Source organism: Eubalaena glacialis, chromosome 2 (genome assembly GCF_028564815.1).
Source record: "Eubalaena glacialis isolate mEubGla1 chromosome 2, mEubGla1.1.hap2.+ XY, whole genome shotgun sequence".
In the NCBI taxonomy this organism is placed as follows: domain Eukaryota; kingdom Metazoa; phylum Chordata; class Mammalia; order Artiodactyla; family Balaenidae; genus Eubalaena; species Eubalaena glacialis.
In genome coordinates this window covers 118,794,778-118,813,608 of record NC_083717.1, presented here as the reverse complement: position 1 = coordinate 118,813,608, position 18,831 = coordinate 118,794,778, and the positions used below count along the sequence as shown (strand labels likewise).

At 44.1% G+C, this 18,831-nt stretch overlaps 5 non-coding genes across 5 annotated transcripts; 3 read left to right on the top strand and 2 right to left on the bottom strand.

Annotated features, from left to right (window-relative positions):
- Positions 1-1,664: 1,664 nt before the first annotated feature.
- TRNAL-UAG (transfer RNA leucine (anticodon UAG)) lies at positions 1,665-1,746 on the bottom strand. Its single transcript has one exon. It is a non-coding gene; the product is annotated as a tRNA-Leu (tRNA).
- Positions 1,747-9,465: 7,719 nt separating this feature from the next.
- TRNAT-UGU (transfer RNA threonine (anticodon UGU)) lies at positions 9,466-9,538 on the top strand. The gene has a single exon. It is a non-coding gene; the product is annotated as a tRNA-Thr (tRNA).
- A 328-nt stretch (positions 9,539-9,866) lies between these two features.
- TRNAP-AGG (transfer RNA proline (anticodon AGG)) lies at positions 9,867-9,938 on the top strand. The gene has a single exon. It is a non-coding gene; the product is annotated as a tRNA-Pro (tRNA).
- Positions 9,939-13,365: 3,427 nt separating this feature from the next.
- Positions 13,366-13,447, bottom strand: TRNAL-AAG (transfer RNA leucine (anticodon AAG)). The gene has a single exon. It is a non-coding gene; the product is annotated as a tRNA-Leu (tRNA).
- Positions 13,448-14,395: 948 nt separating this feature from the next.
- TRNAP-AGG (transfer RNA proline (anticodon AGG)) lies at positions 14,396-14,467 on the top strand. The gene has a single exon. It is a non-coding gene; the product is annotated as a tRNA-Pro (tRNA).
- Positions 14,468-18,831: the final 4,364 nt, after the last annotated feature.

Sequence of the window (18,831 nt, the reverse complement as noted above, 5' to 3'; positions counted from 1 at the left end):
ATGTCCACACAAAAACCTGCCCATGAATGTTTATAGCAGCTTTATGTATGTATAACTTCCAAAACTGGGAAACAGTAAAGATATCCTTCAATAGGCAAATAGATAAATAAACTGTGGTACGTCCATACAATGGAATATTATTCAGCACCAGGAAGAAATGAGATATCAAGCCATGAAATGATAATGGAGGAACTTTAAATGTGTATTACTAAGCGAAAGATGCCAGTCTGAAAAGGCTACATATTGTATGATTCCAAATATATGACATTCTGGAAAAGGCAAAATGGAGATGATAAAAGATCAGTGTTTGCCAGAGGTTAAAGGGGAGGGCGGGATGCACTGGTGAGGCACTGAGGATTTTTAGGGCAGTGAAACTATTCTGTATGATACTTTAATGGTGGATATATATAATTATACATTTGTCAAAACCCATAGAATGTGCAACACCAAGAATAAGCCCTAATGTAAACTATGGACTTTAGAGGTTTGTTTTGGTTTTTGTTTTTGTGAAGACCTCAGGGGCCTAAGGTGGGTAAAAAATGAAAGGAACTGGTCTGGAAGAGTCATCAAAGTGAAATGGGAGTGGGTCTGGGAGGACACAGGAGAGGCTTTTGATTGAGGAGGGGGAAAGACATAAAAAGGAAGGCAGAATTTAAAAGTGTCATAAAAAATCCCTAGACTTTGGTTCCTGCACAGAGTCCTAGTTCTCTGCTCTGTTCCTTTCATTCATTCCTCAAGGCACTGCAGGGAAATTTGTACCTCCTTGAGAGAGCTGTATAGCCAAATCTGTGAGTACTGAAGTGGGGTAACGGGCTGAAATGGCTGAGAATTGCAGTGGGACAACCATTCTGATAGGGCACCACTAAATAGACCCTGAGTTTACCAGCTCCTCTTTCCCACACTGAGTTAGGTTCTGCACAGGTATTGCAGTTGGGTTGCTCAGAGACCTGGACAGTCTCCAAGATAAGTGAATTCGCTTGGAAGGGGCAGAGCAGTGGCTAAGCCAACATTCACAGCACACCCCACTGGGCCAGACGCGCGGAGTCAGCCAAGAATCAGCTTTGAAGTGTTTTGGAATCACAAACCCACCTGCAAAGTCAAATTCAAAAGAACCGTTTACCTGCCCTACTCCACCCCCATGCCTGAGTGACAGCTGGAAGCCTGGTAGGAAGTGGCTTTCTGCCGTCATTCATTCATCATATTCAATTACAAAAGTAATGTGATTAAAAGCAAAATCGGGTCTGTGCAGGTTACTTCGCGATCACAGAGCTGCAGCTCCTAAACCAGTGTGGGCGGCGGGTTGATGGAGGCTGCGGGGCACTTTCTAGGAAGCCTTCCCTACTGGATGGTGCCTAAGCCAGGTCATGAGAATGATTCAATGTGAGCATGGGTTTTAGAAGAGGAGGACCGAAAGAATTCCCCATTGCGGGAACACAAAAACTTGGACACAATGAAAAATCGAGTAGAGTGCATACAGCTAGTTTCGGCACGGGATGTTGGGAGGAATCCGAGGTAACCCGACTTGGTATCCGGTAATAGATATTTCTCGGGGGGCGGTACTGATCGAAGGTCCGGGGGAATTCTTGCTGGAGGAAAGAGGATCTCCCGGGATTTAATCGGAATTTCTGTATTACTTCGGATTTACAGCTAGACTAAAATACAGTTGGCAGTGATGGGATTCGAACCCACGCCCCCGAAGAGACTGGAGCCTAAATCCAGCGCCTTAGACCGCTCGGCCACACTACCACATGCGGTTACAGGTTTTCATCCCTGAGCTGTTTACTGCCGGCCGCAGGCTCAACATTCTGAAATTTCTTCATGGTTAGTTGGATCTCCCTCACTGTTTTCATTAACCCCTAGGGTTCTGAGCAAACTTAGAGAGAGTAGAAATCATCGCATTCTCACAGGCCTGAGCAGTGAGCTAGAAAGTGGTCAATGATATTAGCGTGAATATCCTTTGAAGACTTCCGCCTTTTCTTTAACCTAGGCAATTCCACGCCGAAAGGGAAAAACAAAAAACAAAAAACAAAAACCCATCTCACTGGCGACTTATTGCAAGTGATTACAAAAAACTGAATAAGGAACTCCTCGCTGTTGGGTCGTTGGTCTGTGGCTGTGAAACTCACAGTGCGAATGGGGCCGGAGATCCAGTAAGAGGCCCCCTTCCGTTGACAGATCTGGTAAGCCTGTCACCGATAAAAAAGAAAATCCTTGGTCGCATCCCCTGCAGGTTCAGTCAGAATGGAGAGATTGGGTCTAATTTTCTTGAAAGTAGCACTCTGGGGTAGACCCATGCGCATGTAGCCTCTGAACCATTTCCCTTATGTAGGGACCAGGGTGACTGCCAGAGGGAGGTTACATCCAAGAACGTTTCCACACTGGAAAGGAGTGGGTCCCGGGCTTCCCTGGGGTCCTGGATCCACTAGGCTCCATATCGTTTCTTTCGAATGGAGTAGAGGGAAGGCTAAGTAAAGTTGCAGAAGTGATCCCGGGGATCTCCAGCACCCAACTGGGATCTCGTACCTGTCAATGAACTCTACTAGGAGCTAAAAGTCCTGGGTTACACGTTACATATATTCTTCTTTGCTGTTTCTGATCGGCCATGTCTGGGTCTCCGGATGCAGAAATTCTCCTAGGAGTCTAATTAAAGTTTCCTAACTTCCTAACTCTTACTCTCCTCCCCGATCACTCATAAAAACACCATGCTCTTGCCTCCCCTTGCCCAAGGGCTCTCCGAAGTCCTCCCGTGGTGGCTTGAGGGGTCGGGGTCAGGGGTGCTTAGAGACAGGCAAAATTGTTCTTCACTGAATCTTCACGGGGCGAAGGTCCTGCTAGTTCCCGTCTTTGCTTCTAGGAAGGGGGTGGGGGCCGACGAACAGAAAAGAAGTACTAGAAAAGCTGCTTGGAAATAGGGCTCAGGGAGCACCGGATGAATTTAGGACCGAAGCCGGTAAGTGGGCGTGGCGAGTGGGAGAAGGCTGGGGCCGGTTTAGGAAGGGGCTCCCAGGGCCCGAGGCCGGAGGCGGGCTCTCCTCGGGCTCCCCATCAACCCTCCACCCCCTCCAGTCCCGGCTGCCCTCTGAGCCAAGTCCCTTCCACCCCGCCCCCGTCTCACCCCCGCCCACACCGGGTTATGCCCAACCTGGTCGCTCCGTTTCGTCCTCTCCTTCCCTCCCTCTGGTCCCAGTTGATAGGCAATCTGAGCTCCCGGGGCAGAGCTGGATGTCGACCCTTGGGCTCCAACTAAGTTCTCTTTCTCTCCAGAAGCTACCGGAGTCAGGAGCGAGGCGCACGCTCGGAGATGGTTAGCGGCGAAGGCCAGCTAGTCTAGCGGAATGGGCAAGGTGTGGTTTCTATGTTCCACATCACTGGAGATGGAGGGGTTCAAGTAGCCATCGCCAGCCCCTTTGGCTGAAGGGTACGACTTCTGAGAAACTTCACTTTGTGTTTTCACACGTTTTGAGAATCCTCAGATAAAAGCGAATATGAGCTTATTGCCTTCAGCAGTACACGCCAAGTCTTTGCAACACGCCACAGCAATGGAAAGACTGATGCTAATCTCAGATTGGAGAGAACCTAGAAATCCTGTGCAACCACGCACGTTTTGTGCGTAAGATGAGGAAGCATCAATTTGAAAGACAGAAAAGGCCTGGGGCTCTTTATTCCTTGAAAGGAGGTAGGGAGTGGATGGGAGGAGAGAGAACAAGTATTGATATTTAAAATATCAATATTTATTGAACTATTTTGTCTAGTACTGAACCAGGCAAGAGACTCAGGGTCTACGGGTTGGTCTTTGGAAGCCTCATATTGAGGCTTTTGCTGAGATGATCAAACGAGATTATATAGTCATATTTAAGTCTCTGTTAGTGCTAATTTGATAAACATGCACATTTAAGTAAACCACAGTTTCTGTAAACGTTTTGACTTCTTTTTAAAAATACGGATTCAAAAAAGTACGAGATTCTCACAAGGTGGAAGTGACCTGAGCCCTTGATTTTTTTTTTTTTTTTTTTTTTTTTAGTGCTAGGTCAGGCAGTAAAAGGAACCAGCCAACAAGAAAGAACCCGGTCATTATAGCAGAGCTCCTTTTGATCCCAGGGGGCTGCATGTTCAGGCTCCACAAACTGACAGACTTCTATGTCATCAAATTTCCCATAATTGGCTCCCTCCAATTTTTTTTTTAATCTAGATTCAAACAGTGTTTCTCATTGCATTTAGTTTTAATGTTTCTTTAGTCTCTTTTAATCTAGAAAATTCCCCTCCTCTCAGCCTCTCTTTTTTCTTGGCAGTTGTCTTATAGGAGGTCTCTCTGTAAATCTCTCTCCCTAGCTCCAGTAGAGAGCCATCCAGGTATTGGTCTGGCTCCTTTCTGCATGTACTATAAAAATATTACTAAAAATTAAATACTGGTAAATAATATGTTCCTTTTGATGGATGTATCAGATAGTCTTTTCAGCATTTATTGAGCCCCTACTTAAATACTTAGCTTTTTTGTGGTCTCATATGTTCATCACATTGACCATTACAGTAATGCAAAGTACTGCAATGTATTTATACTTACGAATTTTCTAAAATAACTGTTCAAAGAAAAAGGAGAGAAGGGAAAGGAAATCCCTTCCCTTATTTTCAAAAGGGAAAATTAAGCCTCTTACTTTAAATTTTTATTTGTCCTTACAATGTTTACTGGAGTTTATGGAAGAGGTGGGACAAAAGGGAGCAATCTCACCAGATTGACTGCCTCTGCAAGCTTCAGGTGAAAAGAAATGCAACCCTGAACTAGGGCATGGCCAGCAGAATGGAAAGATGAAGTTTATGAGACATACTTTATTCTTTGTTTTTGTTCATCCTGCAGGTAGCAATAACCTCCTTCCCCTGCCCTGACTCAGTCCCTGCAAAATATTATAATAGTCTGGCTGCTTTGGGTTTAAGAAGATCAAGTCTGATGTACACTTGATTTTCTTCTTTGATTTCTCTACTACCTTTCCCAGCTTCTGACTCCAATACAGCAGAGTACCAAGTGCTCAAATCTTGGTCAGCTTGAACACACAAGAGTGATTATAATGGATTTAGGCACTTAGGATTAGGCTAGTGGGGAACATCTACCAAGAGGCATTTTGAAACTGAGAAATAGGATCTGCTTTTGGCCCTTCAAGGTAGCACACAACCCACTTCACATCCACCAGATAAATCTGCACTCACCATTTCATCAGGTTTGGGGAGGTGCAGAAAATAAACAAGGTTATATCCCTGCTTGTAGGGAGCTTGCCGTTGAATAAAAGAAGATATCTCCTTCTCCTGCTGTAATACATACAATATAAATCTAGAAGAATGAGTATGCATGCACACACACACACACACGCACACACACACACACACACACACACACACACACAGAGTGGTTAGGTGGCAACACAAGTAGTGACTGAGAATTGCCAGAGTGAGTGCAGCCTCAGTTTCCCAAGGGTGAGAGGTCTGTGGAAACTGAAGAAAATAAATTTAAGAAAGCACAAATTGAGGCAAGTACAACTTTTTTTTTTTTTTTTTGGCTAAAGTTTTACAAAGCCATGTTCCTTGATATTTTAGATAAATAATCTATGTACCTTAGAAATCAGTCTGCCTATCCACAGATGTACTTGGATGTTGCTAAGGTGAATAATTGACTGGACTCTGGTAATTGTGCCTACTTTTCTATATTAATTCTTGACTTTTTAAGGTACATTATGGTCAATGAAGCTGAAAATTACAAGGTCTTCACCCAAAGAGATCAAGGAGGTCTCTTCACAGATGTAGAGAGCAAATGTATGGACACCAAGAGGGGAAAGTGGTGGGGAGGGGGTGGTGGTGTGATGAACTGGGTGATTGGGATTGACATGTATACACTAATATGTATAAAATGGATAACTAATAAGAACCTGCTGTATAAAAAAATAAATAAAATAAAGTTCCAAAAACAAAAAAAACAGGAGGACTCTTTCGTGAACAAAAGCTCCTTGAGTGGTACGCAATGCATCTTCATGCAAATAGATAAAATAATCCTATTAGACTTCATTCTTTCTGCTTGGGTAATTAAAAATTTAATTTTTCCTACAGCCTAGACATCTGTCCTGGAAATTATTGGGCTCCTCAGAGTATTAAAAATCTCTGAGGTAGTGTTTCTGACAAAAATATGTAAGCTGAATCCAGTCATGAAGAAATAATCAAAATCAAATGTTAAATTGAATCTGATATGAGGAAATAATCAGACAAATCTAGAATGTGAGACCTCCTGTAAGACAACTGCCATGAAAAAAGAAAGGCTGAGAGAAGGGGAATTTTCTAGACTTAAAGAGACTAAAGAAACATTAAAACTAAATGCAGTGAGAAACATACTTTGAATATAGATTTTTAAAAAAAAATTAGAGGGAACCAATTGGGGAAATTTGAAAATAGGGACTGTTAGATTACATAGAGTTATTATAAATGTTGTTAGGTGTGATATGGTACTGAAGTTATGCTTCTATTCTTAATTCTTATTTTGGGAGATGCCTGTTGAGGTATTTAGGTATGAAGGATCATAGATATGAGATACAAAACAAACAAGGTTATTATCCCTGTTTCTTGGGAGCTTACACTTGAATAAAGAAAATATCTTCTCCTTTTGTAATAATACAGTATAAACTTAGAAGAATGAATATGCATACACACACACACTATGGCAACACAAGTAGTAAATGTGGCAAATGTTAATAATTAGTGATTCTAAATTAGGGGTATACAGGTACTATTGTACTGTTTTTTTCAACTTTCCTCTAGTGGCAGATTGAATATACAAATGGACAGACCATATATAACAATGGAACTCTGGCCCACAGCCTGCAGAAATCAGCTCAGGAAACCAAACCATTATCTACCAGCTCCGGAATCCAGCCTACCATCTTTAAGTCAGACTTGTAGGAACTCTGACCACTATGTCTAGTAGGAGTCCGGGAAGCCAAACAATAACCCGTGTAACAGTCAGCTCCAAATGGCCAGGAATTGATTAGTAACTGACAGACTTCCTGATACTAGTCCCTGCTTCCAACTTAGGATCAACCAGACAAAGTCAAATACGCATCCCTAACCAATCACATAGGATACCTGGCTTCCAGTTAACCCACCTGCAGCTTCCCTAGGCCAGCAGCCTCCAATCAGGGCACCTGAGCCTTCCCCTTTTTCCTCTATAACGCTTTTCCACTCCTGGGTCTACTTTTGAGTCTCTGCCAAAACGCAAGTGATGGTGGCTGACTCCCTCGCTACAGCAAGCTCTGAATAATTAGCCTTTGCTTGTTCTCATTTAGTTGGTCTTCATTTATTTCCACTCTAGGATTAAAATTTTGCACACACACAAAAAAAAAAGTTGAGGGGAAATGGAAGAAATACAAACAAACAAAAAAGTAATGAAAAATATTCCTAAGATCTCTACTAGAGTCAAGTTGTTTCAGAGACGAGCTTCTGATGTCCAGAGCACACTGGGACATGCCCATATTTGATGCTGCTCCCTGGGTCTAATAAACTAGTGGGAAGGACTCTTGGAACCTCCTAGAATCAGACAGGCCAAGCAAAGTGAGCAGTGGACAGAGGCTGGGGGAATGAGGGAGATTGACCTAAGGTCCTGGACAGCCTTCAGGAGTAGGAGATAGGTGGAATAGAAGTGAGCTTGTTGAATTGTGACAGGTGAGGATGAGGAAACAGATTCTAGGAAAAGGTCCGAGGAGCCAAGACTACAACCAGAGAATAACAAGTAAAGAGAGGAGGAGAAACAGCAAGGGGAGGGGATGAGAGAGCTGCAGGGGAGAGAATTTTGACTCTAGCAATTTTGCGGAAGGCCTGTCTCTTCAAAAACAGTAACGATAATAAAGATGATTGATAATAATGAACCCTCGTTTACAAAACTAGGTCACTATGACTCTGCAAGGCTGAAAAACTGCCCCAGGTGTTCTCTAACCACTACACTACATACTCAGTGTAACACTCACCAACATAACACATCGCCCATGATTCAGAGTGTTGATTTGATATTCCTGCTGTTTCCTTAAGAATTATGATGTCTGTCTTCAGGTTCAAAGAGATTATCATGCTGAGTACCTTGGAGGTTTCCTCCAGTAAAATGCCTTGTGTAGGCAAATAGGGTACAGCAACCGGATTCTTGATTCTCACAGGCAGAGCAGTCAGTTAAAACAAAGCCTTGTAGTTCTCTTGGGTGGGGGGTTGGGGGAGTGGAGGATATTGCCTGTTGTAGAAAGACTGAAGGTTGGACACCAAGGCGGTGTTGGGAGGAGCAGCTCTTGTCAAGCCACAGAAGATCTATTACATTCTTGGCCCTGGGCAATTGTACACCTTCATCTCACCTTAGGACAACAGTGTGATGCCTCCCCATGACTCATCCCTGAACCTAGACTATCTACCATACAGGCCTTACTTTATCTGTCTAAATAGGGAATTTCTCTTCCTTATAAATTTGTAAGGTCAGTGTCACCATGTTTTACATTTATGCAACGAAAATGAAAGGAGACAATGAATCATGAGCTTTCAGATTTCTTACAGACTTCATGATCTTTGACAAATGACATTAAAAAATAGTGAGTACACTAGCAGGCCTGTGGTCAGAGGATCTAAACCTTACTAAACAGAAGTGGTTCACTTCTTGGGCTTGCATGAATCAGTGCCTTTTCCCCAGTGTTCTAGTCTATGACTATATTTGCAGTAAGAAATAGGTACAAGATTTTTTGTACCTATTTAAATAAATAAATAAACAAACAAACAAACAAATAAATAAAATTTTAGTTCCTGTTTACTAGCTTACAAAAACGGGGTCTCTAAAAAGTGAAAACACAATCCTTTAAAAAAAAATTGTATTATTTTCAAACCAAAGATATATGTAAATCCGTATGTCTTTAAGGAAGGATTAAAATCTTCCTCCCCAGCACCTCTTTTTCCTGCTTGCTCCTAACCCTGGACCTTTGTTTGAGAGAGAGGTATTAATTCCAATATACAAACAAGGGTCTGGGGCTCTGTTCAGAAAGGACAAAACCGCGTGGTAAACCTCTTCTCACCTTCTCCGCAGATTTTACCACTATATTAAGGGAAGGGAGTGCACCATAACCTCCCTGCCCATCAGATAACCTCTATATGCGCCTCTTAATTCTCAGGTGGGTCTCCCGTGTGCCCAGGTTTCTAGAGTTCTTGTATTATGCATCCTTTCTGGGCACCAGAGGCGCAGACGGCGATGTCTCAGCAGAGTATCAAGATAAGGGACTAGAAGACAGTCTAGTAGTGGCTCTGCTCCAAGTGGAGCCTTTTCGAGAGGTTGACAGGACACGGAAAATTTTCAATTTTGTAGAATATCTTGTATTTTTGCCTGGGTCAAAATTCCATTTCATTTAACAGATGCTAGGCGTACTGAATACATGTATAACGTGGAAGATAGACAGCAGAGTTTTGGGCGAGGGCTCCATAGCTCAGGGGTTAGAGCACTGGTCTTGTAAACCAGGGGTCGCGAGTTCAAATCTCGCTGGGGCCTACTGGATATTTTTTCCCTCTGAGGCCTCAAAGCGGCAGGGGCCGGAAGACGGTGCTAATGCGGCGGTGCTCTGCAGATCCCACCTCTCCTCGGCAGCGCCTGAGAGGACGTTCAAGCAAAACGGACGCATAATGATTCCCCAGCTGCTCTCCCGGTCTGGATCCACCATAGCAGCTGATAAATGCCTCTCGGCGGCGTGAGGCTTGTGCGAGCTGGGTTAACAAACACGCATTCCTTCCAGTAGAAGCCTCTCGAACTCACATTTCTTTGAGAAACGCCCAGTGACGTGAGTAAGCCTTGAGGCCGAATTAAATAATCGTTACGGCGTGGCTCGTTGGTCTAGGGGTATGATTCTCGCTTAGGGTGCGAGAGGTCCCGGGTTCAAATCCCGGACGAGCCCTATTTTCCTGTTCCTAATAAATAACTTATTCAATATACGTCTGTTACCGCATTTTGTTTACTCTGCTTTGAAAAGTTGCGCAAAGGCCCCCTAGGATGTGAAAGAGCAAAGTTAGGGACAGCTCCAAGTTATCTGTTGAATTCTGTCTGACGAAGCGATTCCTCACTTTCCCCGGCTGGTAGGCGGACGTGGCAGGTCCGAGAGCGGGTAAGTCTCTTGACCTCTCAGTGCATCGGCTGTGAAATGGAAATGGTAACACGTTCCTTTTCCCTGCCTACCTCCAGGGACCCCGTTCAGTAAAATAAAATAGTGTTTGGGAAACTGCTTGGCAACTTCAAATAGTGCTAAATACGGGGGCTGTTCCCCATCCCCCCCGCCCCTCGTCCCCGAGGGAACTGGGATCTCAAACATACTAACATAATCACCATTTTATGAGTGTGATAATTATCCTTTAAAAGAGTTTTTCTGTATTATCATATATGTCGTGTCTTTTCTTTCTCTCTTTCTTTCTCCTCCCCCCCACCTCCGCCTCTTTTTAAAAAGCACTCCTGTGGAGTAGGGAACGAATTCTGTTAACTCTAGCAGAGCAGCAGAGAAAGGAGGGAATGTAAATCCCCAAAGGCAAATTTTAAAGGCTAAATTTTTAAAAAATGTTTTGTGGACCCTTATCAACTTTCTTTATTAAGTGAATAACTATTACAGAAAAGAATAACTCCTTTAGAAGTGAACTATATCCCCTTCCTGCAGCCCATTCACCCACATCCACACTCATATTCTCTGTCTTCCCTCCTGTTTCAAGGCTCATCTTTCTCATCTCCTGTTTAAGGCAACTCCTTCACTTTCTCATCAGATGAATCCCCTTTGCTCTCCCTTACTCAAGGGCATGATTTCTGCAATCAGCATTCCCTTCTACAACCCCAACACACAACAGTTATTTCTCCCAGTGTGCAAGATCATTCCCATCAGCATACAAACATAGTATCTCCAGTCCTTCAAGATCATAATCAGACTTTTGTCTCCACCACTCCACGGAGACCACTCTTGTCAAGGTCACTAATGACTTTGTTTCCAAATCTAAAGGTTAGTTCTCACTTTTCATCCTACTTGACTTCCCAGCAGCATAGGGATACTATACTCATTTCAGGAGGCTACTTTTTAGTCTCTTTTGCTGGCCCCTGCTTTCCTGAACTTTCAATTTACAAATGTCTTCTTGTCCTCCTTTTTGGATCAGTCTACATATACTCATCCAATCATTTGGCTTTAAATACCGTCTCTATACTGATGATCCTTAAATTTGTATCATAAGCCTTGACCTAGGTTTGTACATGTAGTCACCTGCTTGCCCCACGTGAATGAGTTGTAGGTATCTGAAATTTAACATCTCAAACACTACTCCTGATCTCCTGCCACTCCTCTTCCAACTGCCCTTCCACCTCCATCCATGTCTCAGAAAATAGATCCATCATTCATCAGTTCCCCTATACATTACATCCACTCTACCAACAAATCCAATTGGGTCTACCTTCATCCATTTCCCAACGCATTCACTGCTAGTACCCTAGTCCAAACTCTCCTTCATCTTTTGACTATACTCCCACAATAGCCTTCTAACTCATCTTCCTACTTCCTCTCTACTCCGTACTCTAGAGAGCAGCCAGAATTATCCTATTAAAATACAAGCAAAAAAAAAAAAAATTCTCTTCAGTTCAAAAACATCCAATAACTTCTCACACATAGAATATAATCCACGACCTTGCCCTTGCATGTTCTGGCCCTGACTATCCCTCTGATCCCAACTCCTACCCCCTCCTCCTCCTTCTCACTCGTTCTTCTGGCTACACTGGCCTTCTTACTGTTCCTCAAATACATGGACCTTGTTTCCTATTTTGGACCTTTCACTTGCTGTTCCCTCTTTCTGGAATATTATTCCCTCAGATATTTGTATACCTTCCTTTCTTATTCCTTCTGTGCTCAAACGCCACCTCTTTAGAGACATCTTCCTTGACCACTCTTTCCAAAATAGCCCCCAATAGTCACTAGCCCCTATACAAATCTATTTTTCTTCACAGCATTTATCACTACTTGACACATTTATATACATTTAATTATTTCTTTTTTTCTTATCTTTCCTCCCCTCTTAGGATGTACGCTCCACAAGAGAAAAGATTTTGTTATGCTCGCTGCAGTGCCCTCAGCACTTAGCCCTGTGTACAACGTATAGTAGGTGATTAATAATGAATGAATGAATGAATGAATGAATATTACCATATTCCTGGACGCACCTGCTGGCTTCCAGAAGCCACAATTAAACAGCATTTATTTTTGGCTTTTGTAGACTCAGACTGGAATCTTCCCAAAGGACAGGAGCCATGGTTTTGGTTTACAATACAAATGGAGAGCCTAAATCAGTCTTTGTCTCTCCACTTTGGCCCAAGAATCCAATTCAGGCTTCTCCTCAATAAGAAACTACTAAACTGCTTATCTGTGGGTATCAGAATGACAAATATCTATATTGATAATTACAGGGCTTTCACATTTCTATATTTTTACTGTAGCTTTCTGTGGACAATTTGATCTTTTATTATCTAATCTCTAGTGGAATTTCAACCCAGATGGGAGAAAAGAAAGAGACAGCCCTGTGGTCTGAAATGTGGCAAAAGATGTGTTTAAGCAATGAAAACACTGAACATTTTTTGATTGCCAAACTCTGTTCTAAGCACCTTACATGTGTGAACTAAGTTTTATAATATTTCCATGAGGAATCTCCATATTACACATGAAGGAACTGAGGCACGCAGAAGATAAGCAATTTGCCTAAGGCCACACAGCTAGTAGTGTGAGAATAGGACTCTGGTGGTCTAACAGCCGCAGCGGAGCCCGGCGTTTCCACACCCACACCACCCTCTCCACATCACTGCACTGCCTTCCTTTACACTGCCTATGTTTGCTGCATGATGGTGTCTTACAATGTTCCGAGACCGTTTTCAAATAGTATGGCTTACTTTTCCAGTGTGCTTTGTGAGCTTCCCTTGCGGACAGGCATCGTGTTTTATTCATTTTTTCTGTACTCCCCAACAGCAGAGCAGTGCCAATAACAATAAAAGTGCTCATAATATGCCCTTCGGCTGAGTGAAGAAAGGCAAAGCAAAGCTTACAGGTTTATATTAAAGTCCTAGCACCTTGCCTATGGGAAACCATGGATTCGAAGGCATTATTATGATCTTACGATGGTGTTATTGTGTATCATTAAAGAACTTTGACTTATGAAAGACTCAGAAACATGAGAAGTCGCAAAACAGTGCAAACCCGGATTCTCTACTAAGTATAGACAAGCGGTTGGACAAGAGAGGAAAGTAGAGAAACTGTCTTTAAGTGGCACGACCAGCGCATTCGTGGCTGTGACACTCAGACTGTCACAAAAAGCGCTTGGCAGCGGTGGGATTCGAACCCACGCCCCCGAAGAGACTGGAGCCTTAATCCAGCGCCTTAGACCGCTCGGCCACGCTACCCTGTGACAAGTGCTCGTCAAGCGTATCCTGTACACTCTACTTTCCTCCCCTTCTCTCCACGCCACATGGTTCATATATTTATCTTTTTAGGAGGCTCTTCGTATCTCTTTTTTCCCCCTTTCTTCCCGATTTGTTTTGCTTTCTTCCCGATTTGTTTTGCTTTCTTCTTTGAAGCCACAGTGCTTGAGATTGATGGAAAGAGTCGTATTACACAAGCGCAGGGAGTCTCGAGAGACCCGACAACCTTTGTTAGCTCTAACGGGTACGGAGCGCCTGCCTGAGCCCGGTATAAGCTGGTCACCCGGGAGAGTCGGGGCCCTCTCGGGCCTCGGGCGGGCTCTCCATGGAGGGCGCCACACGGCGAGAGCTTTCGCTATTTGAGATGCTGAGTCTGGGGTCCTGCGGAGAGAAGGCGCCTGGAGCCTCCCGGAGGAAACGCGGAAGCTCACCGGGCGGTGAGTCCCATAGCATGTAAGGCAGGGCCAGAGACGTCCCGGCCTGGCCGAGCCCAGGAACCGGTCAGTAATGTGCCGAAGCCAGAAGAAGCCTCCGGACCTGGGCCCAGCTCTCCGGCCGACAGCAGGCAGAGGGGTCGGTACCCGTCAGGGAGACGCCCTGTTGGGAACGCGGGTCCTCTCCCCTCCCCAGTGCCACGGGATCACCCCTCAGCCTGTGGCTGTCCCTGATGAGATTGCCTGCCATCATTCCCGCAGCATCTTTGGCCCACTCGGAAGCGAAAACATGCAGCGCAATTATTGTTGATCCTGAATCTTTTTTCCTAAAAAAGATGTGTGGCACTGCGTTCGGGAATTTGGACGAGAGCGTGCAGTGATTTGTTCCTCCACTAGGTGTCATCCATGCCCACAGTTGGTAAAAGAAGCGTTTACAACCGTGGACGTGGCGAAAAGTTTCTATACTAAAGTTTAGAAATGCAGATGCATCTCGTGTGGCTCGTTGGTCTAGGGGTATGATTCTCGCTTAGGGTGCGAGAGGTCCCGGGTTCAAATCCCGCACGAGCCCTACTTTTCCTAGCAGCGGTCTCGGTCTTTACCTTACCTCCCATAAAGCCTCTGATTTATTGATGTTAAACACCATCACCTTAAGCAAGCACCCTATGTAGCTACTATTACAGTATGAACACCAGTTTATACTCCACTATTGCAGATTTATATGTATCTTTAGACCAATGCTCCTTGTATTATTAATTCACGAGGATAAATGACGTTATTAGGTATATTTCATTCAGTATTTCTTCTACGAAATCATTATTTCTAAAATCAACCACCATTTCTCTTTTATAGTTTTTTTGTTATCAGCCAGGAATTGTTCCTTCGGGACTTAGGGAGGTGTATTTTATATAAACAGCTTCGCATAACCCTCAATTTTCCTCCACTGTGAGCCTGGGGGCCCACTGGGTGCTGGGACCTCCGCAGGTCAGCAAGTGCGACGACTTGTCTCGTCAAAGAAAGCCTGGACTCCCTTCCTCAGTCAAGCCTAACATTCCAGGGCCCTTGGGTGTGTGCGTCGGGGTGCGGGAGTCGCCGGTAGCGCAGCACCCTGGGAGTGAACTTCTCAACAGGAACGCTCAAGCCTGCCTGCAGATTAGGCTTAACCTGTAAAACTATTTAACCATTCACTGCGGTGTCCAACACCAAACCTTTGAGGATGGGGTCCCCACATGGTTATGCCCTTCACCCCTACTCGCTCCTTACCTGCTGGGTATGCAGTGTTCACATCCTCTTATTTCAGTCTGATGTGCCCTGACTCACCTGATGAACAAGACCTAGAAACCACAGGTATTTTTCACCTCACTCTTAATTATTCTCCTGAGTATTTAACTTCTAGTACCTCTTCAGACATGTGGAAGAACTGTGAAACAAATAATCTTGGAATCATCTTTTAGTGCTTTCTCTTATAACCTACGGTCAGTCCTGTAACAAATGATGTTGGCTGTACCTTTAGAATATTTCCAGAGTCCAGACACTTCTCACCACCTCCTCCACCACCTTTGTACCCCAAGGCACCACAACCTCTCCCCTGCACTATTGCAGTAGCCCCTTAGCAAGCCTCCCTGGTTGGCCCTGGTGTCTATTCTCAATGCAGCATAGATGTAACCAAGTAGGACCCTATGGGACCTTCCCGGGACAGGCCTTCCCCCATATCCTCTGCTTTAGCTCCTCTCTGAAGTACCTAGGTAACAGTATTTGATGCACATTTCCAGAGTTGTTTTACAGATGTGAAAACCCCCCACCAAATGGAAGATGTTAACTACTTGATGACCATGAGTACACAGCCCCAGGCCTCCTGGCGCCTAAGGACTGATAATGTTAACCCCTGTGACACCACTCTGTTTCGTCACCATCAGCCAATCAGAGAACTGTGCATGAGCTGATCACATACCCTGCGACCACCCTCCCTCACTTGGCTTTCAAAAATCCTTTGCCGAAACCCTTCAGGGAGCTCGGATTTTTTAGAGCAAGAGCCAGCCGGCTCCTTGCATGGCCCTGCAATAAACCTTTCTCTTGCTCCAAACTCTGACATTTCTGTTTGTCTGGCCTCACTGTGCATTGGGCACATGAACTTGTGCTAACATAGAGAATGATCCTGTTAAAGCCTAGGACAGAGCTGATCATTGCTCTGCTTAAAATCCTTTGATGCATCTCCATTTCATTTCATATAATATTAAAACTCCTTGCCATGGCTTTAAAAATCTCTACATGACTTCGCCATTTCTTGGACTCCCCTCACTTTTTTGACCTCGTCTCCTACCATCTCTCCCTTTGTCAGCTGCCTTCCCACTACATTAGCCTCTAGTACTCCTCAGAAATTCCCACCTCAGTAACTTTGCACATGCTCTTCTCTCTGCTTCCAATCTTATCTCCTTCATACCTGCATGACTCTGACCTCTGTGCATGAAATAGCACCCCTTTGCTCTCTACTCCCCCTTCTCTACTTTAATTTTCTTCTTTGCACGTACCACCACCTGACTTTTGCTGCTGCTCTCGCTGTTGTTGAATTCTCCCTCCCCAACCACTAGAATGGAAGCTCCGCAAGAACAGGGCATCGTTGTTGTTGTTGTTGTTTTTACTGCCAAAGCCTCCTGTTCAGAGGCTGGAACAGTTCTTAGCACCTAATAGATACTCAATAAATATTTGTTTAATGAATTGTTTGAATTGTTTTATTTTACTTATTTATTTATTTATTTATTGTCACAGAGCAGAGTCCTAACCACTGGAAGCCAGGGAATTCTCTGTGTGAACTGTTTTAAATCAAAAAGGAATCCCGGATCCTGGACACTGAGGGGAATAAAGAGCATGGAGGTACTGGGGACCTGAATAGAGGGGCTCTTGCAGTGTGGGTTATCCACTGTGTGTGCCATCCTCTGGGAAAGGCTGAGGGAGGGTCATGCCTGAAATATATTCTCTAGCAGCTTTCCTTCTCGGCCACAGTATGGACCTGTAAATGCTTTACAGAAGGGTTGAAAAGTTCTCCCAACTGGACATAAAGAAAGGCACAAAGCAGGCTCTCGCAGCTGTAAATCGCGCATCAGCGCCATTGACTTCTGTTGCAAACTTTCTCCAGGCAGAAATGCTGAAGTACAGGGCTGCTTCAGGCTTCCATGGCTTTGGGCAAATTCTGAACCAGATGGTGTTTTGAGGTCACTCTGTAGGGTTGCATTTAGCCATTCTGTAAGAGTATGTAAAACAAGTGACTTAACAAGATGAGGAGCAAAAGTCCATAAAAGGGAGACTGCAGAGGAGAGGAAAAAGAAGGTTAGGGAAGGAGCTGTATAACCCAGCAGGACTTCATCAACTTCACTTGACCAGGTTTTGTGATGAGAGATCACTCTGAGTATGAGTCCTAAGGAGACATTGCTCACATGTGGGGAGAATGCCAGCAGGAGTATATGAAACAGGGGGTGAAAAGGTGTTGATGGTCACAAAGTGCATATGAATCGGCAAAGTGTCTCTGCTCTCAGGAGCTATGACCGCAAGTTGAAATCTGCCCCCTTGTGGACAAACCAAATATTACCACGGGTCTTCCCTTTAAGGTCTTGCAGATTAAAAATTAATTCCTAGGGACCTCATTACTTTCTGCTGATCCTTCCGTGTGCATTATATGCAGGTGGAACTTATAGGAGAGAGACCTGTGTTATTGTCCAGGGAGATGGTGTTCATGGGATTAAGCTGAACTACTTATTAAAATAGATGGCATCCCATGGCTATAGAGGGAAAGCAGAAAACAGAGCTAGCAGCCACTAGCAAAACTCTTGAGTTGTTCTTTAACAGCTAAAGGTGAGAGTTAAGAGTGACAATCACAGATTTAAAGTCTTCAAGTAGAAGTGAATCAACATTTTTCTTTCCCTTTATTGATCTTTCTGATCTTATGTCCATATGGTGCTACAGGGTCCCACCAAAAAGGATTGTTAAGTTTTGCAAAGGATAGCATTTTGATACTGTTGTTAAAGAGAAAAATCTAGTACTTTTAGGACATTTACTCATGGATTCTTCCATTCAATCAGTATTTAAAGAGTATTTTTTGAGCAAATGTTTGTTGAACATTTGTTGTATTCCAGGCAGTATGCTTGGAACAGAGATTACTTCAGGGAACCAGACAGATGTGGTTTCTGCCCTCATGAAACAATCAAATAGTTTTTCAAAAACCAAGAAATACAGTTAATTTATTATACTAGTGATAAGGGCCACAAAGGAAAAGTACAGAGTGTGACGCAAGCAAAACAGAGGCTGTTCACTTCCTCTGGGGTTTCTGGGAAGGCTTGTCTAAGGAAAGGAGGCACACACAGGATTTAAGCAGGTAGAATGGGGAGGGGTGAATGGAGTAAGGAACATAATGAGGAAACTAGATGTTCAAACCTTGAGTTGGGAGGAAGCCTGATGAGTTCAGGGAACTGAAAAGGGGAGTGTAAGGAGATAGAGAGAGAGAGGGAGAGTGGTTTGGGTGAGGCTCCCTTGCAAGGCCTGGTAGGCAGCGGTAAGGACTGTGGTCATTATTTTAAGACTTATGGAAAAAAAAAAGACTTATGAAAAGCCATTGACACCGTTTAGGTGGGTGTGTGGGTGGAGAGCACAGGCACAGAACTAGATTTGTGTTTTAAAAAGATTACTGTGATATAGTAGGGTTTGCACAAAAAGCCATGGGGACCCCCATTTCAGCTTTCTAATAAGCAAGCACAGAGGCCTGCATCAGGGAAGGTTACGACCGAATGTGTGTTATCCACCCTAAAACTGTTCTCTGCTTTTATCTCGTGCATTCCACCAACTCTGCCAGCTCCCAGCCACTTCAAAGGAGGTCAGTGAGGCCTGTGGAATTAAGCTCAGGGTCACAGAGCTAGTTAGTGGCAAAGCCAGTACGAAGATAGGAAC